A 26,344-nucleotide genomic window follows, 5' to 3' on the forward strand; every position below is an offset into this window, starting at 1 on the left:
GTATTTAAATGTAGGAGTTTTCTGTCACACCTTATAAATTCACTTGTTATTTCAAACTTCTGTTTCAGCTACTAAAGAAATCAAACCAGTATCAGGAAAAAGTTTTGCAAATAAGAACAAAGTAATTTAAAAGCAAATACTAAGTTGAAAGGAAAGTATGACCTACACTAAGTTATTTTTCAGGTTTAATTTAATCCAGTAGCTCTATCATAAAAATTCAATACAAAATATGCAGTATTATTTAATCAAACAAAAAAGTTCTGTTAAATACTTGCTATTATAAATCATTAGGAATAGGCAATCTCTAATGCATCAGTTGAATGGAAACTAACATTGTGAGAAAGGAAGTCAAATTAAAATTTATTTACTGCTAAATTCAATGCACAGAAAATGTGGTCAGTGTCACAGATTTATTTAGACCCCATTAAAGATAACACAGAATATTTACATAACAACAAGGGACTGCTTCAATGCCTTAATCAGGAAATCAAACTGTGTATATTATACATGTAAGCCACAATTGATTGTAAGCATATAAAAATATTTATCAGCTTAACAGGGAAGTTTTGGTTAAAAACCATTGCTTCAATACAATGCAATGCAGTGTTTACAAAACAACTAAAGGAAACAGTAAAGAGAACACTAACTTAATTAAAATGATAATAAAAAGAGCAGCTGAAGAGTAGCTCCAACATCATCTGGACAAATGATGTACATCCCCTAAGTTATTTTGCTATAGCAAAAATGAATAATCAATGAAAAAATAAATATATACTATCTTTCCTCATCTTGACCCATAATGCCTTCTGTTTATTGTAAAAGGTACTTAGAAATTAGAAACCTGAATAGCCCAGTACCATCGTTTCAAAGAAAGGATATTTTCCATGACTTATTCACTTACTATTCCCAACACACTTTCAGTAACAAATTCAGTGACGGAGTGGAGATTTTCTCCATGCGTATTTTTGCTTCCTATCCAGAATTATGACCCCAGAATAGCATTATGCTTTTTCTTGGCAATATACAGCTTCAAGTTATTTTAGATTCCATTCAAAGCAAGCTAAGCAAGTCTACTTTTGGCTCAATCACCTACTGACCTAGATTCACTCAAAATGACTTACCACTAAATGTGAAACACTCCAAAAACTTGTTACACTGTATGCGCAACTTAGATTGAGCCTGCACATCACTGTTAGTTTTGCCTAAAAGTGAAGTAAAGTTAGTTTAGTATTTTTAAGATTTCACTAACAAAAATCATCTTCTTAGAAAGCATACTACCATGACTAAATACTACTGCATTAAATATGCTTTAGTATCTCCTCATTCTCTTCTGTGTATCCCTTTGGTTGTTACCTAGGTTGCCCTTCCCTAAGACATGAACTCTCATTTTACTTTAGTACTTATACAGCATTTTGTGTAGCGACCTCAATTACTGTCAGACCCTCAGCCCATCAGTGTTAAGCTAAGTTTAAAACAAAACAAAACAATCTTTAAAACTTTCTGGATTTTTATCTACCACAGGTCTAAACATCATCCACCAGGAAAAGCTGAGGAAGTTTCATGTCAATCAGGAGACGTTACTGCAAATGTTTCCTAAAAAAACTCCAAAAATCTGTTCATAGAAGATACAAATATTTGATTCAAAATATTTTATAAAGTGAAAAGTAAAAGACAGAGAAAATAGATTCAATAGGATATGTAGAAAACTAAAGACTACTATTTCTTTTTCATGATCAAATAAATAGTTCACTATTAAAAGTTCCCGTGATAGTTTATTCTGTACAACATGCCATATTGGATGAAGTTCTTTTTAGTACATCACATGGTTGTACTGGAGCAGGTGCAGCAAAGGGTGACAAAGATTATTATGAGATTGAAGAATGTGCCCATACAATGAGAGGTTGAGAGAGCTGGGATTGTTCAGCAAGTAGAAGAGAAAGTTTGGGCAGGATATATATCATATATACACATTACATATATATGATTAATGTATTCCATATAAATATTTATATATGTCAAGATATAAAAATACCTGATAGGCAGGAAGTAAAGACAACAGAGTAAGACTCATCAGTGGTACCCGCTAACAGCTCAACTAGCAGATGTTAATGGTAGGACCCCTCTCGATCATCTGCCAAAGGTCTTGGGAGTCTGGGGAGGTCCCTGCAAAGTGGAAGCTAGCCAGCGTTATCCCCATTTACAAAAAGGGTGTGAGGGAAGACCCAGGGAAATACAAACCTGTTGGTTTAACACCAGTTCCTGGGAAAATTATGGAGAAGAATATACTGGGTACTATTGAAAAGCATTTAAAGAATAGTGCAATCATCAGGCAATCAACATGTGTTCATAAAGGGAAAGTCCCGTTTAACTAATTTGATATCCTTCTATGGTAAGTTCACCTGACTAGTGGATAAAGGGGAAGCATTGGATGTAGATTTTCTGTATTTTAGTAAGGCTTTTGATGCTGTCCCTCACAGCATCCTTCTGGACAAGTTGTCCGGCTGTGGGGTGAGCGGGTTCATGGTGTGCTGGGTGAAGAACTGGCTGAAGGGCAGGGCTCAAAGCACAGCAGGGAATTAGGCTACATCTGGCCGGGGACCGGTCACCGGTGGTGTTCCGCGGGGTTCAATTCTAGGGCTAGTTCTGTTCAATATCAATGATCTGGATGCAGGAGTTGAATGTACCATTAGCAAGTTTGCTGACAATACCAAACTGGGAGGTGCTGTTGATTCTCTTGAGGAACAAGTTGCCTTGCAGAGGGATCTAGATTGGAGCATTAATAAGTTGAAATTTATCAAGTCAAAATGCCGGATTCTGCACCGAGGATGGAGTAATGGCAGGCACAAGTACAAACTGGGAGAGGAGCGGCTGAAGAGCAGCCCTGCAGAAAGGGATCTGGGGGCACTGGCTGCCAGGGCACACTGCTGACTTGTATTAGGCTTGCTGTCAACCAAGAGGGTGACGTGCACCCTGGGGTGCATCAAACACAGTATAACCAGCCGGTCAGAAGAGGTGATTAATCCACTGTATCCAGCATGGCTGCAGCCTCACCTTGAGCACTGTGTGCACTTCTGGGTCCCACAACTTAAGAAAGATGTGAAGGTCATTAAATGCATCCAGAGAAGTGCAACAAAGCTGGTGAAAGGGCTGGAAGGAATGTCCTGCGATGAGCAGCTAAGGACTTGGGGCTTGTCTGGTTTGGAGAAAAGGAGGCTGATGGGCGACCTCATTACTCTTCACAGCTTCCTGAGGAAGGGAAGCAGAGAAGGAGGTGCTGATCTCTTCTTCCTGGGACCCAGTGGTAGGATGCATGGAATGGTGCGAAGCTGCACCAGGGGAGGTTTAGACTGGACATTAGGAAGCATTTCTTTATAGAGAGGGTGGTCAAACACCAAACACTGGAACCACCTTTCTAGAAAGCTGGTTGATGCCCCTTGGACAGTGCCCTTAATACTATGCTTTAGCTTTTGCTCAGCCCTAAAGTGGTGAGGCAGTTGGACTAGATGATCATTGTAGGTCCTTTCCAACTGAAATACTCTATTCTATTTAATGGGTACAATCTAAACCACAAAATTCCATTTAAGCCTAAGAACATACTATTTAATGTGAGGGTCATCAAACACTGGAACAGGCTGGGCAGGTCAGTAAAGTGTCTTATCCCTGGAGACTGAGACACAGACCTGAGCAACCTGCTCCAGTAGACTCTACTTTGAGCAGCAGGGTTGGACTAGAAGATCTCCAGAGGTACTTTCCAAAGTCAGCTATTCTGTGATTCCATGAAATAACAGAACTCCTCAGGAATTAAATCTAATCAGCATTTTTTTTACAGCTTTTGGTGTGAAAAAAAATATCTAAAAGGCATAACATGCAAGTGTACAACATATATTATCTTTCACATGAATAGCAGTAAATTTTTAAATATCAAAATTTCATAACATATCTGAAGAACAGTTTACCCTCTACATGACAGGAGGAAATAAACACAACTGCATCATGGGCTTGGAGACTAACAAGTAATTCCACTAGTCCAGTAGCCAGTGAAAGTAACAACTGTTTAAAATAAGAAAGTCCCTTTAGTTTCACATTCAAAGAACAGAGAAAAAACATAAGAACATCTTCCTTTTCATTTGCCCTTGAATCACAACACAGAGAGAACCTAATTAATCTTAAAATATCACATTTCCTACTTTTTATTTAACTAATAATGGATTTTCCACAAAGATCACTCACTTAATCTGAATATTTTCAGCTACCATCTTTCATTGTACCTAGATGAGATACAATGTGATCTAGCAATCAAAGAATATTTCAGGCTCTGTATTGATTTAATGAGTAATTTGTACAAGCCAGTCTCACCAGGCCCCAGTTTCCTTTGTTAATATTTGCCAATCTCAAAATGTTTTTTGAAATTGAATTCATTAATATTTACAGATACTATTAAATTTGCAGCTGAAAGATGTTACATATTTTGAATGGAAGATACAAATCTGTGTAATCAATTAAAGTCATTCAGTCATTTAGCAGTTTTGTCAAATAATTGTTTCCCCATCTTTAAGCACTACTTGTTCAAAACACCAGTCACAACTTTGAAAATGGAAAAAAAAAATAATCAAGGTTAGAGTATTTATTTTAAAACCTATTTTTTATAAAATTAATAGAAGAGTATTCATGTATATTCTTTCATGTACATTATGGTTTCTACAAAAATATAAGTATGTTAAGAAAACCTTGCAAAGAAAATGAATTTTATTTTAATCAAAATATTAAAAGTCACTAGAATAACCACTTAACTGGAGATATCACAGATCTTGAGAGGTAGGGAAAACAAAATACAAATAAATTGAATAGCCCTTTAAAAGGATTCCATAGCAGAAGAATACAACTCTCAAAATTTCGACAAAATTCCTGCCAACTTGCAAAAACATAAGCTCTCTTTATAATTTCTGAGTGTAAAAACATATTTCAGCTCTCGTAACAAAATTCTCTGTTCATTTTAGTATTTATTACAGACAACAAATATATTGATCCAAGCCCTGCCTTTTATGAATTCTAGTAATACCTTTAGATGCATATAACTTCATACTTTTTAGAAGTGCCCTCCATTCTTTTTGACAGACAGTATTAGGGAGGCAGGAAGCATTCTGGTTGCTTGTTCACAATCATCTTAATGCTTCTGTAATATGACTGGGTCAGGTAGGGCCTCTCAGAGTAATAGGGACCATCTGCATTCCTTGGAGATATCCTGACTATGCTCAGGTTCAGGAGGTTCGAGAAACTATAGAGTATGGGAGCCGAGAAAATTCCAGTACAGGAGCTTGCAGTCCAAGCAATGAAATTGCAGTAAGGAGCAGGGAGCAGGATACCTGACCTTGCACATGATAGGAAAAAATTCCACCAGATCAGAAGGCACTGTGCATTTTACAGCTTATAGTCACTAAATTAACTGTAAGCAAGTGGAAACAACAGTATACTCACACTGACAACGCGGAGAGAGAAAAAGCAGTTTAAAAAAAATTTACTTTTCTTCTGTTTTCCCTATTCACTGAGCTTTCAATACTTAAAATGTTAATTATCCTAACTGTTATTCTAATAAAACATGGTACTTCTTTAGTCAAAAAACATTTGGTCTCCTTTGAGGAGCCAATTATAAGGAGAAAGCCTAGGCAGAACCACATCAAAATTATGTCCAACATGCCCCTGTACTTATTAAATTTCTAGAAAAACAATAAAATAAAATAGGAATGGAGAACAAAGCATTACTACAATCCTACTTCTACTATATAGTTTCTGGTTAGAGATCAAAAAAATAATAAGGACCCCAAAACACCCCAAAAATTTAAGTAATTTTAATATCACAGACCAAACATTCTCAAAATGATGCTATATGAACGGCCAAGTGGTTCCTTTACCACAATGGCAGTGGTTCAGAGATCCATACCCACAGTACCTGGGTTTTCTAAGCTGAAAATATACATAGAACACTGACCTTGAAACAGTTTAACAGGAGTTATGAACTACTCACAATTAAGAACTTTCTTGAACTAGATAAACATCAACTGTAAAAACAAATACTGTCTGAAAATACTAAGCACTCCTTTGTCTTAGATACAGTAATAAATACAAGTACTTACAATTTTTGTAACATATTACATTAGAAAGCCTAAAATAATACAGTAATTTTATTTTTTTTTTACAATTGATGCAATTTTACACAAAAGAGGGAATTGTACATTGAAAGGAAAAGAGCAGCTTACTTGTCAAATATATGCAAGATTCTCTGTCAAACACTTAGACAAAAAGTAACTGCTGATTCTTCTTTCAGAAAGATAAGAAAAAAAAGAGTCAATTGCAGAAACAATACACTCCTCCACGGCAATTATATATACGGGCCCATTTCAATAAGCAACGGATAAAGCAGTATTCAGTTTTAGTCCCTTTTAACTATTAAGATAATACATTAACCAGAAACACAGCAAAGTGAGAAGTTACCTTTAGTCTTATCTGAACTAACCAAATGTCTCTAAGATAAAAATTAACTTAGCAAACGAACAGGACAATTATATAAGAGTACAGGTTTATTTATTCTTGTTTATTTACTGTATTGACTCCATACAACCCTAATCTAACATAGCCACAGTCAAGAATGAATAATATAAATTCGTATATCAATTCTAACATCAAGCATGAGCTTCCTCCAGAGTAATAAGTTAATAAACTACTGATAACCCTTGTAGAAACCTCTTGCCAAAAGAAAATGGGAAGACTGAAAATCTGTGGAAGCAATATAGTAAAAGAACAGACTATGGAAGTTAGCAGGAGATAACATATTAAAAATGAATGGATTTCTGACAGTTAATTGCTTCTTACACTTGCAAACCAAGGCATAACAAAATCTGAGGATTAACTTAGATAAATTCAGCTCATGAAGAAGGGGAAAAGAGTTCCTAAACCTGTAAGTGTGTAACAGCTAAAGCATTCAGCCATTGAAACATGACTTAATGTGGTAACAGATTCTTGGCCACTCATTCCCTTTAAATCGAAGCACCAAAAATGCTTACAAATATATACATGTTTAATCAAAAGCTTAAAAAGAATTGGGTTTCCTGCCCTGCATTAGTTCAGATAAGAGTTGATGAACATCCCTTTCTTAACAGAACTTAGAACTTACTATGTCCTTAATAGAGCACAGAGCTTAATATCCCTAATTCTGTGAAATACTTCTGGAGATCAGTAAACCTCTAGAATAAAAGAAGGCTAATCTTCTTAGCCCACTAAGCTGCATACCAAAATCTCAACATGGTCAATAGCCACACAGCAGAGCACATATCCTGAAAAGATCAAGTGCTCAGAAGCTTCCCTGAACCAGACTCAGTAGAACATCCTGCTGAACTTCACTGCTCCTGGTGGATTTCTTCCAATAGCTGGGCATTTCTGTTAACCAACAGCCTGTGTCAGCATGACCCCACTACTGGTCACATGATGTGATTCTAAAACATGAGTTGCATTCAAACTGCACATAAGCTACAGATTTACCATCACTTTTCTAGAAGAATGGACCCCAAGGCACTCTAGCATGACCTAATTAAAAAGTATTCAAACATGCTTACTGATCTGGCAAATCTTTCAGACAACCTTTTATCCACAACAGCCAAACATTTCATTTTCTTTTCTCCAAAAGACAAAAAAAGCCCGATTTTAAAAATAAGCTAATGCTCTCCACATTTTACTGGACATTTCACTTTAAATCACACTGAACTTCTCATTAGAAGCTTAAATAAGAAAACAGCTAATTTTCTATCATCACTTAGAATAAACAACACTAAAGGTAACATCTTTCATACTGCATGTGGTTCCACAGCCAAGAAATTCACAAGGACGTTCACCCACTCCCAAGATGTGACTCTGTTCCATAGTTTTGCATTAGAGTCCACGTTATCAGAATAAGACATACAAATGTTTTGCTTTGTTTCAGTGCTTTCTGGGACCAAAGCACAGCTGTCTCTTCTGTGTGGGGGAAGTGAAGTTTCCTATTGGTAGCATGATCCTTGGGGAAGGAACAGAGTGGGACAAAAAAGATGGACAACGTTTAGCTAATATTTGATCTTTCCACTCTTGTTGGTGCTGAAGCTCTCCACTAAATCTTCTTTTCCACCAGCTTCCTTATGTCATTCCTTAATGGCTGGAAACATCAGAAGCAAGATAAGAGGTAAGATCTTTCTTCTTTTGGCTGGAATGAAAACAACATGCAAAATCTAATAACCAAGAAACTTAACATCAGCCTGTTCACAACTCAGCTGGATGTTTATAAATCAAGATGAAAAACAGGCAGATGAAAGAGCTGCTGAGTTTGTAATAGTTATGCAAAAATGCACAACACTTGGCAGCCATAAGAAAACCAGAGTGTTATTTGCAACCAGGAGGTTTTGTGAACAAAGCACAGTCAAGGCTATACAATATTCAGGAAATCTTCTGGAAAAAAGAGTCACAGAACTGAGCTAAGAGCCTTCCTTGTTACATACTGGTAGCTTGGAGACTGGGTGAATTGACAACCCAGTAACAGAAATGCCAGAATACAACTTTGAGTTGGCCACATCAGGGAAAGAATGTCTGAAGTGATCCTTATGTAAATAATCAGTCTTGTTTTGTATCACCATTTTCTAATTTTACTTGAACTGTGTTTTCTCTAGTGCTTTTATTGGAACAAGACAAATTTTACTGAAGACTGTAAATACCAATATTGCCATATGATAAAGTATTTGCCTGAAGTTTAATTCTACTGTGCCACCATTTATGTATCTTAACCTGTAAAAATGTCTCTTGGCACTCCAGTTCTCTTCTAAACACTATTCTATTTTCATAGATAAAAACCTTTTACTTTAGAACTTTACACACTACAAAGCACAACAAAGAGATCTAATGAACTAATTCAAGTATGGGAAGCAATTTATGTGCATTAGCATATAGGTTCATAGTGTCTAATTTACATTGGTTTACAGCTTTCATAGAGCTCCATGCCACCAAAACTTGATTGCTTCCTGTATCTGACCCTCACCATCACCACAGCTCAAGTGCATGGCTGATGTAAGATCTATTTTTTTATTTAAAACTGAAGGAACTGAAAAACTCAAAAGTACTTCATACAATAGTAAGGGTATGAATAAAACAGGACTGTGAAAGCTGCAAGTCAAAGCCTCACATAAAGCTTCCAAATGGCTTCTTCTCTCAAAATTTCTGTGACATATTATTAAGGGAAAATGACAGATGAGTTTAAAACACCTTTGAAGGTATTAGCTTTATGTTTAACTTTATGTCAAGTTTTAAGATTACACTGTTAATCAGAATTCCCATTTTTATTTATAAAATAATTACCACTAATTCATAGATTTGCTGTCAAATCATGGCGTTAGAAAATACCAGCCTTAATTAGTGAGCTATTTTCTTTAATATGCAAGATGGGGGGGTTGTGTGTGTGTGTGCGCATATACATGTAAAATAACTTTACCAATAGAAACAAAAGAAAGCTGTTTTTTAAAAAAAGAATATTTTATAAGCTAAACATTCTAAAAATAAGACCAATTACACTGTCATATAAAGTCTGTAATTATTAAAACAATATGAATACTGTATAGTAAAAATAGACTTAAAAGCTAAATTTGCTTTTTTTTCTCATATGTATTTCTAGTGAAATCCCATTCAAGTATTTTGGACTGGTAATAAGGAATACAATGCAGCATTTGAAATAGCCTTTTTAAAAAGATCAAGCACTAGGAAAAACCTACCGTCATGTGTTTTTCTTACTGTTTCCTAGGCAAGCTTACAATTATCTCCACCAAGAAAGCCACTGCATTCACAGAATCACTGTACATACACTCATTATTTGGCAGAAAAGCAATATTTTCCTTTGTGGTGAACACTTTGTAATAAGGATGTGACTATATCATGGCAGCTGCTCCTATGTTTAGCAGTTTCACAGTTTCTTGAACTTGCAGGTTAAGCTTTTTCCATCTACTCCCTTTTAATGCCACATATTTGTATTCCTGCTCCCATTGCAGGGGGTTTAGCCCTTCCCTTCAACCTCCTTTATTTCTGAATAGTTCAACCTAATTTTAGCAACATACCAAGAAAACAAACAAAAGATGCCCATTATCCCCAGGCCGGTCTGTGGGAGAGCTCTCCATGGTCCTGTAGCAGCCTCCCATGGGAGTCAAGCACTCCAGGAATGCTTTTGCTGAACAGTCTGGTTAAGACCCAGCCACAGGTAACAAACCTAGTGCCAGTCTGGTGGATTCTTGTTTCAGCACAGTGAGCCTCAGGACAGAACCTAGAAAGGTAAGGTGAAGTCTGGATGGCATCTGAGTTGAGCTCCGCAGAAAGGGAGGAGGATAAGGAGTAGAGATGTAGATCCTTTAAGTTATTCATATAATCAAAAATCAACAAAAAATCAAGAAAACAGTAAGTAAATCAGTCCGCTATGCCCCTTGAAAAATTACGAACTTACAATTAAAACAAATGGCATCAGAAGCTAAGTGGAGGGCAGGGGCTTCCCTGTAATACCCCAAACACTACATATATATATATGATTATCTACCTTGAGGTGTTCAGAAGTGAAGTACCTTTTTTTGAAGTTGGTTTTGCTAAATTCAGAAGATTTTAGACAGCAGAAGTGCACTGAACAGACTTTTAAAGACCTTGAGCAACTCCATCTCCAGGCTTATAAGTCAAGGGGCAATGAGAATAAAGAAAATTCTGAGACAGAAATGGTCCCATAAATCTGATGGTAGATGATACAAACATATCCTTACATGGAGATTAACTTTTTGATGACACAGATTCTAAAGGATAGAAGAAGGAAGGTTACAACAGCGAGGCATTAAAATATCACCAGTGTAAGAGAACACGTTGTTTAATGTGAGTGAAGGCTCTGTGGTGACATGACTGCTGAATACAAAGACAGAGGATTTTATAACAGAACGAGACAGTCTTTTAGAAAACACTGGGAAGGAGCTGGTGACCAAATCCACACCCACTCGAGAAACAACACAAGAAGCAGCAGAAGAAGTCTGGAATACAACTTAAGCTGCTTCATAAGATTATAATGATTCAGGGTTTGCTCCCTGTGACACTTATAAGCTAAGTACAGAGGTGGTGACGAAGCTTAATTGGAAGATACGAAATTGGTAGGCTATAGAATTTTTTAGAAGCAAATTCTTACATGCATAAAACTACAGCAAAACTTATTAAAACCATGATAGAACTAAAAGACTTGACAGAGATTCTGTAGGGCCAAATGATGTTTGAATTTTAACAGCACAATTTAAAATACAGGACCACAGCAATAAGCTAAATGAAGTACATGCATTACCAGTTACTAGAAAGGGATTTAAATCAAAACTGAAATTTTTCTTCACAAAGAAGACAATAGAAGAATTCTTGCAGCTTGAAATGTCAGTAAAATGACCAATAACAAACCATCAGGACCAAACTGTATCCACATACCTATTCTAATAGAACTCAAGTAATACAAAACCTTTAAGAGTTTCACAGTGTCTTATCACTTAAGATTCCATGATAAGGGAACAGAATATAACCATCAGTTTTTTAAAAAGGCTCTGAGTAGGATCAGAGAAACAACAGATCAGTAACTAAGACGTCTACAACAGATAAATAAGAGGAAACTACAATACACAGCAGAAACAGTAGATACATGGATAAACACCAGATCCTGGGAAATAATCAGCATGGGTTTTGAATGAAGTCATGCCTCAGAAGGTGAAGTTTACATACAATTAAATTTGCATGAAACTAAAGGAGACCTGGTTGATGTCACATATCCGGATTTTCAGAAGGCACAATTAAATTATGAAATTCACTGTAAAATGTGTTTGAGTTTTACAAATTGGATATGTTAAAAAATAGACTTAAATATTCTTGCTAGAAAAATCCATCCATGGATATTATACTGCACCAGTCTTAGAACAACCCAGGTTCTGGAAGCTCAGAAAATAGAAGGATCATGGCAGCTTGCTTCCACTTCTTCCACAGAGAACTGCTACTGAGATTTCAAAAGGACAGGAAAGTTTTTCAGACAAAAGTTCATACCAAATTAATTTTACAGTTGACTGTTTCTGTCTGGATCTCACGTAGCCCTGGACATTACTGAAAATCTTTTCAGATAAGTGAAGAATAAAAGTGAAGGGAACTGCAACAAAACAAGCAGTAAAGCAACACTGTCACAGTATTCAGCCCATTCTGATACAGTTGTGATATAGTTCTTAAGGGCTTTCAAGATACCAAACATAATGATCATGAACTTCTGAAGCACCAAAGTTAGGGAGACTACTTGTGTTGTAACAATTTCAAAAGTAATTATAAGGGAGTTGGCTAGAATGATATATAGTCCATGTATATGCATTTGGAAGTAGGCAGCACGAGTGGAATTCTGCAGATCTACAACAAACCCACACTGCTGCAGAATTTAGGGCTGCCTTTTGCAAAACTAAGTCTTACTGTGTCAATGCTAATAGAGATTAAAAGTTAGTCACAAAAATAAATTTTACTTGTAAGACCATTTTCTCTCACAATCTTCTCTTTATGAAAAGCAGCAGCTAGCCATAGAAAGAAGCCACAATGTGTGACAAGTCATGCAAAAACAGAGAAAGACGAGGGGATATCATACAGCCTAAGCACTTCTACAGAAGAAATGTTATGAAAGTTGTTTGGATGGTAAAATAAAACATGAAACATAACCTTTTACCTGTAGTTTATTAAATGGCTTATTTTTAAGTATCTGTGCTTACAGGAAACGAACTATTACAAAAGATATTTTGTCTGACAATTTTGTTCTAATCAGAGGGCTAGCCATTCCTCGTAGCAAATTGATTGAAAAATCTCAGTAAATAGTTTTGTAAATGCAGTAATTACTATGTTTTTCTACTAAATAATAGGGCATTACTAGGACAAACACAGTTAAGGGCTCCAAAAAGCAGGCTATTTGGAAAACAAGATCAAAGAAAATTTGTAACTGTTCATTTCCAACCAATATAGTTTACCAAAAAAATTATATCCTTTAAAACACAGAAGCAATCTGAGAACATTAAGTACTACAGAAAAAATAGTGACATTATAATATATACTGAATGTTTGAAACATCGCTATTTCTTCCTGAACAGTTCCTATGGTCTGCTTCAAAATGTCCTTTCTGCACACATGCAGGCCCTTGCAGATGAACCAAATACTTCTTCGTAATAAAGTACGCATACATACAAACCGATTACATGTTTGAGCAGGAAAGATGGATTAGTTGGCCTCCTGACTTACAAGAGGTAAACTTATTTTTCTGAGATTGTTGTATCCTAATGAAATCCGTGCATGTGAATACTTTGTGTTCATGTTTTAATTTACAAATCACACCATTTCATGTTTACATTTACTGTTTAAAGCATAGGCAGACTGCATTTTTCAAAACAATGTAATAAATAAAACTGTGCTCAGTGTCACATGCTGCTGCTGGTATAATTTAATCCTACCATATTCAAAGGACTTACTGTCCCTGCTTTGCACCCCTAACTCAGATCCTGATGCGTTCACAGAAGCATCCATACATACCCAAAATGTCAGCTGCAATCCACATACAAGAATTATCAGAAACAAACAAAATAGAACCCCTGATAACCTACACTATTTCACACATTTTCATTTTCCAAAACTGATCTTAGGTATTTCTAATCTTTTCAGAATGCTATTCAGTCACCAGTTTGGAAGAGAACTATTCATTTTTATATTTATTTTTTTTATTTACATGCATTTGTGTCAGTGATGTCAAATAAATAAATCATTCACTAAATTCACTTATCAGAGTGGGGGGGGAAAGCGACAGAATGCCAACACAGCTTTCTCAGTGCAGAAGTGCCTGGCCTATTTCCTAATCATGTTATACAGAGTAAAAGACTGAGACTGCCAAAACATCAAAACCCACAGGCTTCATTTAAAATTTAAGTAACCATAAAGCATTACATTTCAAGTCTGTCAGTGGGGAAAAAAGTAAAGATACTAAAACTTGTTTTTAAAGTTCACAGAACACTATATGCTTCAGTTTCTAAAAATTCTTAATGTCTGCTATTCAAATATCCCAGAAGTGTCGTACATGGAGAAGCAGAAACTGAAAATTAGACAAATAACATTAATGAAGTGGTAACTGATTTTCTCCCCACTCTCCATCCATCACCACAGTTTTAACACAAAGCTATTAACATAATGAGCACTGAAATTCTTTCTTTAGAAAGGAATCCTTATGCTCAACTGAATTTCTTAGATATACCAGTTCTCCAATGGCTTTTGCCTTCTGCCAATATGTATCTTTTATAAAGACTAAATCAAACAGCCACCAAAATTCTGACTGAACTGTATTTCAGTCTTCTTGTTCTCAACCTGCATAACTTGTAAACATCGACTTGCAAAGACATCAGAATCAAAATATCTAAGCATATCATTCCAGTATCTCAGATGAATTCTAACCCTGCCTCTTCTGCTCATAGTTTATTCAAACTTAAATAAACTTGGACAACATACATGCGGTGGCATCAACTGGAAATGAAATGTAACACTAATTTGAACACTTGTAGATTGGATCCAGTTTTTGAGATGCTGAAAAATAACAATTGCATCTAACAATTAACATAGCAATAACAAGTGCTATGACAATTAGTTCCTCTAAAAAAGTTTTATTGCTTCTTAGGCCACCTTTTCAGGTGTCGATTAACACCACATATATGACTTCAAGACTGTTAGCAGCTGCCACTGCATTTACTTGGAGTGGAATCTTAGCCCTTCCCTTTATGTAGTTAAGTATCTTGTATGGCAAAAGGAACAGTCACACTGAATTTCTTTCTGAAAATGTGTCACAATTTTGTGATAACCTTTCTTCTTTTTAAATTTAGAACAAAATAAAAAGTGCTAAATTCCTTCACTGAATTATAATGCCTAGGTTCAATGAGAATGTTGCGCTTTTTCATTTTTACTTCAGTGGCACTACTAATCAATTCTGTCATTGCTATCTTACCGTTCGCTACTACAGTATCTGCTCAACACAAGTGAATGTTAAGTCTTTTGCTATGGTCAGTGTAATGCTTTAGCAGTTTAAATATTTACAGGACTGGCAGCAAGATATTCTACTTCACTATAATCATCAGCCTTCAGAAGCATAAGTGATGATGGACATCAGTGTCCATACATCAGGAGGTCAAAACTGATGTAAGCTTTCTTAAATAAACAAAACTAAAAAGAAGTTACCTGCATATGACAGATTAATTTTGTTATCTATTTACTAAACACATTTCAAATCGATACTAAAGACAGAAATATTGAGGGCAAGAGAGTAAAGAGGAATGTAACCAGGCTTGTATGAAAAAAAACATGCAATATCATGTCACTCTACTACTGGTAGCCCAGGTAATGATTTACAGAAACTTATTTACAACTACCAGATATTGGGCAGAGTATTTTTGGTTTTCTTCAGAAAAAAGGGAGTGATTGGCATGTAAGTTATGATTGCAAAATGACCCTGGTTATTTCACAGAAATATATATAACATTACAAAAAAGTTCTTTAATTGACATATGCAAGAACCATACTTCATACAGAATCATTTAGAAATGGTCTAAATATTTAGTAATAGATTTCATAAGACAGCTCTCTAGGGAAAACTCTCTGTGCAAATATGGGGGGATGAGAAATTATGTACACTGAGTTTATGCCACTGATCTGCATAGATGGCTCCAGAGAGAAATAAAAGATTTCAGATTCAGTTCTCATTAGCCCAAAAAATCTTAAGTATGGGGATCTTTCAGTTGTACACAAAAAGTTAAACTTTTAAAAACACACATACAATGGAATACATATTTTAAATACACCAGTATACCTTGCTTTTTATAGCAATGATTTTAGACAAAGTCTGCAATAGCATTGGGTGATCAAAAATTCAACTCCAGTATTTTTAAAAATCTCCACTGTCCTGATTTGCTTTTAATGGATCTATTAACCTTTTCCAAACTGCAAAAGAGATTCCTGATGTTAGCAAAATTAACAGTGTATTGACAACCAGATCTACAAACAAGCAGAATGTTTTCATCTGTTTCAGACCACTAAATGATAGTAAGTTACCAAAGAAATTCAGTCATAAGTACAAGAAAAAAAAAAATATCTGTGTTGTCAAATGCCAGAACAAGCTCTAAAAAAATTATTATTAGTATATTCATATTGCAATATACAAAAAGAAATGTGTGCAATAAACAGCTACAATTGCTGGTTCTTTTTCTTAAGCAATGCATATTAAGATCATATACAGGAAAAAGGCCACTGCTTTGAATTTTACTTTTAATACAGCCAGTTAAATTTAACTTCATCTAAAAACCTCACCCAAAATCTTAGTTTTCCTTGAACCAGAAATTAACCTAAAGCAGTATTCTGACTTTTTTATTGTTAAACCTATTGTTAAACCTAAACCAGAACAAATTGAACTAAACTGAAAAAGCTGCTGGTTGCTATTTAAGTGCAGATAAAACAATATCCATCAAATACAGAACAAGACAAGGGGGAGGCCCCAAAAAATTCTTTACTACCAAGTTCAGCTTTATGTTTAAGGAGTGCAAAATATTTTTTTTTAGTCTTTTCACATAGTATTCCAAAAGGCTTCCACATACTGTACCGAGTAACACAAATAGTCATATCATCCTTAAATTATACATGCAAGGTTCATTTAGTACCATTCAGATTTATTTATTTTTTACATGTTACCTGACCACAGAAAGATCTTTTCCCAAATCTCAATATGTACCCATTTCTAACTTTCTTCACTCCTAATCTATGTTAGAGAAGTGAACAAAAAAACTGGCACTTAAAATGTAAACATTATATCAAGATTATTTAGAACCAAATATAATGCTAAAGTTTCCCCATACAGATTCTATTCAGAAAATCCCAGGAGACTCTGTTTTCCTGGTAATTTATTCTTATGATGAATTACACATGACCCAGCACAGACCCCTGAGCAGGATAAGATGAATCCTTGCATTACGCTGTTTCTATTATGAAAAATAACCATATATTCCTATTTTTCTATTCCCTTACTGAGTTACAAATTTGCAAAAAGACTTTTTCTCTTTTCCCAGCAGACTTCCATTTTTCTAAAAGTGATTGTGGAAGAGCCTTGCCAAAAACAGGTAATTTCATTACAGTTTATTGATCAGGTCACACCTTTACATTGGCATCTTCAATATCCCACACTTCAGCACATATCCAGTAACTCTATTTTCACAGTCTCTTCAGATTTGCTTGGTACAGAAGTTAAACTTTGAAATCTTTTGCCTCAAAGACAGCTTTGGAATCCTTTTAAAATAAGGTTCTCTTAAATACACCACCTTCTATTTTCCTGGTACAGAGACCAACATAAGCTGTAGTTACACAACAAAGCCAGTTCTATATATACACATATGAATAGGATTTGGTCCTAGTATAGAACTGTAGTCAACCAAGATAAAGCTATATCCTATGACAAAAGCACATAACCAAGGAGCAGTGTGGTTCACATCATGTCACGGTTCTGGTGAGGAAGCTTTCCCATATGCAATACAGGCTTTTGGAATAGTTTGGCCTAAGCTTTTTTTCCTTAGCTTTTCTTGTTAGTTTGCTTGTTTGTTGGTTTGGGGCATTTTATTGCTGTGTTACGCTTTTCTCTCATGCCCCATTCTCTCAGATTTTCTCTGCTTAACAAAAACATATATTCTAGATCAAAACTGCAGAACAGTAGGATATAAATAAAAAGGCATTAAACCCAACAAATCATTACAATCACACACCATAAAAATATTCTTTACATATTCATAGTTCCGGTGATTCTAGAAATGAAGATCATTTAAAAATGTCAGGAGACTATTATCAATAATAAAATGAGGCAGGGGGAATCAACTTAGTCTGGCAATAAAGAAAGAAAAATATTAGACTCTTTCAAACACTTTATACTGCAACCAGTTCTACCAAAATTATCCCAAAATAATTCTCATATTTGATATTAACAAATAAAATTTTAGCAATGACTTGGTTCTTAGCTTGTCATAAAATAACTTGCCAAGGAAAAACATATTTTTATAGTTCATTCCTTAATCTTGTATACTTAAATGACAGGTGGGGAAAGATTAAAAAAAAAAAAAAAACAACAAACCAAACAAAAAAACCCACTGTTGTTACAGAAAAACCTATAATCCTCTCCACAATGTGACTGCATGAACTGGTCCAAAGGAACAGGGTGAAAAACATGGCAAAATACTTCTTGCCTTCAAAAACTCTGAACAAGCAGTCACGCTGAGCAATTTAGCTGCTGAAGAACGATAATCAATTCATAAACACAACAATCTTTCTCGATGAAAGAAACACTTGATTACTCATCATAACAGGCCAGGAATTAGACTGAAATCAAAAGAAGTTACAGCATTAAGCAGAGTAACAGAATAAATTGTGTTTCACAAAAAATAATGTAGGTGTGTACAAAAACGAAAAGAGGAAAAAGCATTTATTTATACTATGCCTGCTAAAAGAATATAGATTAAAAATGAAAAAAAAAAACCCACACCCAACTAAAACACTTTTCCTGTGTGCATATGGGCACATGACATCCTTTTAAGGTCACTAAAAGAAATGGCACAGATTAAGATCCTGTTGAAATACAAGCCACTAGCACAAGTAGCTGGCAATGACTTTGTGAGTGTCTACAGGGAAAGGAGATTTGGAAGACGCATACATGTATGGAAGTACCAAATTGCAACAAAGTCCTGATTATTTTCTATATCAAATTATCAGCTAAGTTAATTCTGATGCTTCTTGACAGCCTGTTTTGAATCTCAGTACATACAAAGCTGGAGAAAATCCATAGATTTTAGGAAATCCCACAGAACTTACTGATTATTTTTGCCACGGGCTAGGAAAAGATCACATGCTCTCTGCCATCAACTCCATCTCCAGGTGACATGTTTACAACTGTTATTAAATTATGAAAAAGTTGATGCAAAGGAATAAATGAAATGCAAGCAATAAGCAATCCTTTGATATATGGCAAACGGGGAAAACCCACAAGTACTGCCAAATTTGAGGGATTTGTGGCGTTCAAGCCTGAAAGATCATTGCTTCAAAAAGGTGCATAGAAGAAAAAAAAAGCAGAGTGAAGGGTGGAGAGCATGATATTTAAATAATCTCTGAAGATATTAAAATGTATGATCTGCATTCCACTAAACAGAGCTGGAGTTTTCCTTTTTCTTGACCTTGCTGTGTGCTATGCTCCCTGATCTAATGAGGCATCAAAATAATAATCTGCTCTAACATATGTTGCTGTAAAATGCTCCCAAACGCAGAGATTATTTTGCACTGGTCACATCCCAGCAGTGTTCCCTGGAATACTGCTATTGTACTGAACAGCCAAAACTAAATATAAACTGGTAGCTGAAAAATCTAGGGATCAGTTGAATAGTTCTGATTTGGTGATTTTGTACTATGTTCAGAGTACATCTAAATGCCATTACTTTTGACTTAAAGTGTATGCGTCAGAAAAGAAGCGGTTTTCAGAAATGTACATTTCACATAGAATGAATGTTCAGTTTTCAGTCCTTGCATAATAACTTCAGAAGTATCAGCATTAATTAACTTCTCCCCTCCAACAGAGTTTAGTAATTCAGGTTCATCATACAAATCTTTTCATATCATAACACATTTTAAGAATTATGTATTAGTTAATAGCAACAATAATGAATTGAAAAACATAGATTCCATGTATATGCAAATTAGTTTTCTGGAATATCCCAGGAAAAACAGGAAACAACATTATAAAACAATAAGAAAACATGGAGACCAGAAGACTGAGAACAACTAGATGAATTGTTTGAATGGAACCAGTGGGACAAAATTAGTGTAAGCATCTTTGATCTGGATTAAAATAGCAATGGTTTAGTAACAGAGAAATACATACATCATAAAACACTTCCACCAAGTAAGTTAAGAACCTATTCTAACAGTGTTGCTACGCTAGAAATGTTTTATTCCAGAAAGCATCAGTTGTCATACTGCTGCTAACAGTGGCATATCACAGCATACATACATTTGTTTTTGTAAATATCCTGGCTCCTGTTCACAAAACCCTGCAACCACAGGAAGGTGCACAATACAGCTGAAATTCCAGAGCCTTCTTTATCACTGCCTAAGATACGATTAATGGACTGTTTTATAGTGCTCTGTAGGATGCTAACCCAAACATTCAGGGAACTATGAAAACTCAGAGTCCACTTCCCACAGCTCCATTTGTAGCTTTTTAGTGTCCCCTTTTGATAATACCTGCAGCTCACCATACCAGTTTTCATTCTGCCACCATCCAGAAGAAACATAAATTCTTCTCAGATGAGTGTTATCCACATATAACAATAGCATACATAATTTTTCCATAGTTGTTCGATTTCAACAACTACCAAATCACGCTGAAACTAAGACAAGATGAAAGGATGCATGATACAGATGGGGCAGCAAAATCACCAACTGCTGCAAGCATTCATTGACCAGCTGCAGAGTGTCAAGTGGTGCTTTTGCATCTGTGAAAAAAAGCACCGAGTTGTAAGATCATTCAGTGTTACAGTTATAGGACAATTGGCAACCTCCTCACGCCCTTCAAATTACGTTCATGCCAAACACAAGTGCTACATAACACCACTAACAACAAAATTAAAAGCATTTAACAGGGCAAAATGGAATGAATGCCCTTCGGAAGATTACAGTCCCAGACTACTATCAGTCACCAGATCATCTCCTTCAAGCGAAACACAAAGTAAATAGCTAAAAACATGACCTTCTGCACAGCACTGCAACTGTAATGAGTAGGAAAAAGGTCACTTTAAGACAATGGAATTTCTAAGATGTGATCAATCAAGAGGAAAGAGACATATAGCAGTTCTGCTTTCCTCACCCAGTCTTAAACATAGAAGGGAAAGAAGTACTTTTCTATAGTTAAAAAAAAAAAAAAAAAAGCATACCATCCATATTAACCTGGTTGGGCAGTGAGGTGCAAAAAGTGGTCTTCAAAAAATAGGAACTTTGTGAAAACATTATCATTTTTCCTGGAAAGGCACATATTCAGTGGCAGAAACACAATGACAACATTTATCTTGAAAGATTCTACCTTTAGCCTGACAGGTGAAATTCTACACGGTGTCTAAAGAGGAGAAAGGAATGATAGAACTACCACATAAGAAGATACAACATGACCCTTGAATATGCATTTCGTGAGCTGAAAAGGAGCTGGTAATGCTTTAAGACAAGAATGGATTTTACAGAATTTAATATTCCTGTTACTGTTACACATTCCATTTTACATAGTATTTGTGACAAAAATGTTACCAGTAATATGCTGACTTTGGTAAAGGTATGAAAGACTGAGAACTGAACTTGGATTCCTCTGCAATACTCTTAACATATTTGTTCCCTGAGCAATAAATTGAGGTCTCAGTTCTGTCTGCAAAGCCAATGGCAATCCTTCTTCCTTTTTTCCATCTAATGTGGCCATTCTTCTAGTCTTGATGTATTGCCTCTAATACACTGTGCCTCCCATCTCTGCTGGCCAAGTAGCCTTTTTACCACCAGAGAAGCTCATAAAATCATCTCCTAAGTTATGTTTTCCCTTCTCCTAATCAAAGTCAGTCTTCCAGGTATCCAACAACTCAACCAAAGGCCACTAATGGAAAGCACAGATTTATTTTGTTCACATTAAACAAGGGGGAGTGTGGGGGACAACACAAGTACCATTGCATTTTTCCTAGGAGAATCTCTCCAAATTACATCAGTTTGCTTCAGGAGTGGTTTGTTACCACCATCAAGAGAACTGTATATTACTCATCATAGCTCAAAGATACCAAACGTCTGCAGGGTGAACTTCTGAGTAGCTGAAAATACCAACATAGAAACAGCACACTAAAAATGGCTGAATTTCAGAGGCAAGAGTGATTATGGCTGCTGGATGACACTGAAGGCAGGCATGGCAAGCATTACACTCAGCACTGGTGAGCCCACCATCTTGAATACTGTGTTCACTTTGGGGCCCCTCACTACAAGACAGACACCGAGGTGCTGGAGCACATCCACAGAAAAGCAACAAAGCTGGTGAAGAGTCTAAGAGAATAAGCCCTATAAGAGGCGGCTGAGGGAACTAGGGTTGTTTAGTGTGGTGAAAAGGAAGCTCAGGGGAAAACTTATCACTCTTCACAAACTACCTGAAAGGAGGCTGTAGTGAGGTGGATATTGGTCCCTTCTCCTGAGTAACAAGTGATAGGACAAGATGAAACTGCCTCAAGTTGTGCCAGGGAAGGTTTAGATTGGATATTTTTTCACCAGAAGGGTTGGCAAGCATTGGAACAGGCCACCCAAGGAAGTAGTTGAGTCACCACCCCTGGAGGTATGAAAGACATGTAGATGTGGTGCTTAGGTAGTAGACTTGGCAGTGCTAGGTTATTGGTTGCACTCAACGGTCTTAAGGGTCTTTTCCAACCTAAACGATCCTATGGCATGGAAAAGACATTTGCTCAAAACTTAAACAGAATAAAAAAGGGAATAAAAAAGGGAAAACAGGATAAGAAAGGGAAAAAAATCAAAGAAAAAAAATTAAGAAATGCCTTTTGTACCATTTATATTTCCCATCTACCTCCCAAATCTGGCCAACTAGTTAGTTTGGCCAACTAAGTACTATCTTGCTTTCAAAGAGTATTTCACATCTCCGATGTATTTTATTTTTATTGTTTAGTTGTAACATATTTCTGTTTGCAATTAATTAATTTAATTAATTAAACCAGAAACTCTATCTGGTTGTCAGAACACAATAGCTTATTTAGTTTCATGCGCTTTTTATGGCCAACTATGTTTTTAAGATGCTTAGAGACCTAGTTCTATTGTTTCCTTTCTTTATCATATACTCAAAGCTACAACCATAAGATGTTGCCAGGGAGGGAAGGGAGAATGTCGAGCTTCCGCAAGAACATAAAAACAATAAACACAAGCTACCTACCTGAACTCACTTCACCCATTCATCAGGCCTCATGTTGGTATCCAAAGTCTCCTTGCTTTCTCTAAGAGCCTGTGTCCTCTGGTACACGCCCTTTCAGTGAATTTTCACAGATGTTATTACGGTATCCTCTTCTGAGTCTTGAAAGAAATCTACTTTCCAGTAGTAATGTTCCTAATGTATTCCAAACAGGGATAGCATGAAACTGCATCAGAAAGTCAAAAGCATGGACAGCAGCACCAACATTTTAGTATTCTTTTTTCCTCTTGTGGTAGAAGCGACCTTATCACCCAACTTTTCATCCTTGTCTTGGTTCTCCTCTTGTTTAACTATGATATACACAGAGGTATTCCTGCAAGTACTCAGCAGATGGGGTTGCACTCTTTTTCTGCCCAGTGGAAGGACAAGAGGCAACAAATAAAAATTGGAACACGGTAAATTCCAGCTCAATAAAAGAAAGAAGAAAAAACCCAAACCAACCAAACCTGTAAGTAAGGATTGTCAAACACTGGAGTAGGTCTCAGATGATATGGACTCTCCACTCTTAAAAATATACAAAACCAGATCTGAGCAAGCTGCTCTAACTGGAGCTGCTATTGAGAAGCTGGACTAAATGGAAATCCCTTCCAACCAGCACGATTCTACAATTCACACATGCTAAAAAGATCTGTGCAGTTTACATTACACAGACTGCAGCATGAAAAAGGTTACCCAAAACACATCGGTTCATTTTAAAGACAACAGCTTGATTCCAGTCACAGTCACCATTAGGTAATTGAAGTTGTAGCCAATTGCTGACAAACTACACTGTGAGGAACATCAAGGAACAATTATTTCACAAGACAGGGAATGTGTCATCTACAGAGTGAAACAATGTTAGCAGAAGACTTTTTTTAATCTACAAAACAATTTAAATACTAGATTAGGCTTTATCAGAAAAAGCTGAATTTTGAAACTGAGACACGCAAAGCTACCATAAATAATTGTTATTCCTAAAAGGCAAGTGTTGAATTGCGTGCTTTGCTACAAATCTACATTCTTCCAGTTGCAATAAATTGGTTTAAAAATTATGGCCATACCACGAAGGAAGCCATTTTAATAAAAAGCCTATTCAAGTTCAACCACTTACAAGCCTATTTTTATATAGTATGAATGAAGACCAACTGCAGTAGTCTCTATGCTTTCTGAATTTTCTGATGAACTAAGTACCATTAGGGTTAATTTTAAAAGCGGGGGGGAAGGGGGGGATTATGTCTATACAGACTTTATTAATACTGTCTCCAACATAATCTGACATCCCACAAACTGATCACTGAAATCAAATGATCACGAAAACTTTTTCCTATCAGAACCACACATTTTGTCCAAAGCAATGCATCTTTTACTAAAGCCATTCACGTGATTCCAACACATTAAATGAGAGAGAATGAATGAATCCCAGAAAAACTGCTCAACTAGTTATGAAACACTTTTTTTTCAGCTTTTTACCAATGCCTTTTCATATAGGACTGAAGAAGAAATCTTCAAAACTTCTCAAGTTTTCTCAAGTACTAAAATAAGATGCTTTCCCAGAATCTAAATTATTTTTATAGCTCTTTTCTAAACCCCTCCCTACTTCCTAAGATGGTTTCTGAAGACTAGACCTTCAAGCTAACCATAGTACACCCACAACAGTCCATTCATATTGCATAAAGCAGAAATATCACCTCCCCTACATGCCTCCTCCTGGTAGTTCATTCAAAACTAGTCTCTAACCTGTAAGTGCCATCTACAATACTGGTCTCTAGACCTGGGATGGCATAATTTGGCTCAATCAAAACACAAGTTACTCAAGTAAGTTCAACTTGCCAAGCACTTTAAGGTAGTGATCTCTTTCTATCATTAAAATCACTGCATCTTTAAAACTACAACTTTTAGAGCTTTATTAGAAACAATATATTCTCCTTAAGAGCCAAAGACGATGACCAAGAACCCCCTGCCATGCAGCCTTAAGGGACCCTTCCTTAGTGTTTGAAAGTTACCAGTTTGCTGACAGTTTTTAGGTTTCATTAACTGATTTTAATACAATTAACATGAGTTACAACAAATATCTTTAGGAAAAATCAATCTGATTAAAAGACAGTATCATTAGGATCAATTTCAAGGGAATTACCCTATAATTAACTCAAGGTTTTTTCTTGGTTTTTCTACATACTGGCAAGGCATCTAATTTTTCTCATTCACTTTAGACTTCGGCTATTTCAATATTTGTTTAAAAACAAAAAAAGAGGTCGCCAAAATAAAAAAAAAAGCCTCAACTGAACTGTAAAAACAATTAAGATTACCCTATGCTAACAGGTTCTGCCGATATCTGAAATGTTTATTAGCCACTATTTAACATAATCCAAACATAGACACAATAAAGAAGTACTGAGTTATCAGTGTAGCTTGATTACAAGATTAAAAAAAAAAAAAAAAAGGTAAAACCAAACCAATTGCAGAATATTTCTATACAGTAGATGTACCCTTGGCACTTATCCACATCCTGTTCTCTCCATGACAACTAAAATTTCTTCTAATAAACAACAAAAAGGCAAGACTAACACAGCCAGAAACTAGACATTAAATCATAAAATGTAGTAAGGTTATCAGAAGGTTATTAGACCACCCCTCCCTTCTAAGATGAGGTCACACATACTCGTGTGTATTACTACATTTTATGGACTTCCCAGTCTATTGCAGCACTTCACAAGCCACACTACATTAATCTCTGCTGGTAAAAACATTAAGCTTATTAGATTTGGTGTGTTCCAAAAGACCTAGAACAGCACTTACTCTCTACATTAAATCAACCTCAATTTTTTCAGCCTCTCCTCATAGGTCACGGATCCAGTGTTCCAATCACTGTTGTCTTCTGGACTTCCCAATTTGGCAAGGTAATTTTGATTTGTTTGCATGTATTAAGTGCATGGCTCAAAACTGGACACAATCAGCTAGCTGACTCCATTTCTACCCTAAGCTGAGCAGAGGCGTTTACACAGTGTTTTCTGACAGTGCTTCCATTTATATATCCTGGTATGATGTTACATTTTCAGAACCTTTTTTGTGTATGATACCATTGACCTAAGGTCAGCTCTTAACCCTTTTTTTCTTCAGAACTCTCAGCCTTTTGCTTATTTTCTTTAATTTAAAAGAAGTATTTTGAGCTTGCCCTCAATGGCTTGTATCCCATTTTTCTTAGGTCTTTCTAATTTGTTGGTTCATTTTAAATTCTTATCCAATCTTCCA

The 26,344-nt window shown here is 35.9% G+C and overlaps 1 protein-coding gene across 9 annotated transcripts in view; it reads right to left on the bottom strand.

Moving 5' to 3' along the window:
* Positions 1–26,344, bottom strand: part of FUT8 (fucosyltransferase 8) — a 187,533-nt gene that overhangs the window by 69,146 nt on the left and 92,043 nt on the right. For 3 of the 9 annotated variants that reach the window (XM_055796312.1, XM_055796347.1, XM_055796333.1), the window contains one exon: positions 23,081–23,251. The exons of the other annotated variants lie outside the window; for them this stretch is intronic. The gene's annotated coding sequence lies outside the window, so the exon portion shown is untranslated. The remainder of the gene's footprint in view (positions 1–23,080; positions 23,252–26,344) is intronic. 9 annotated transcript variants of the gene reach the window in all.

The sequence above is a fragment of the Falco peregrinus genome, chromosome 1 (assembly GCF_023634155.1).
Source record: "Falco peregrinus isolate bFalPer1 chromosome 1, bFalPer1.pri, whole genome shotgun sequence".
NCBI lineage: Eukaryota > Metazoa > Chordata > Aves > Falconiformes > Falconidae > Falco > Falco peregrinus.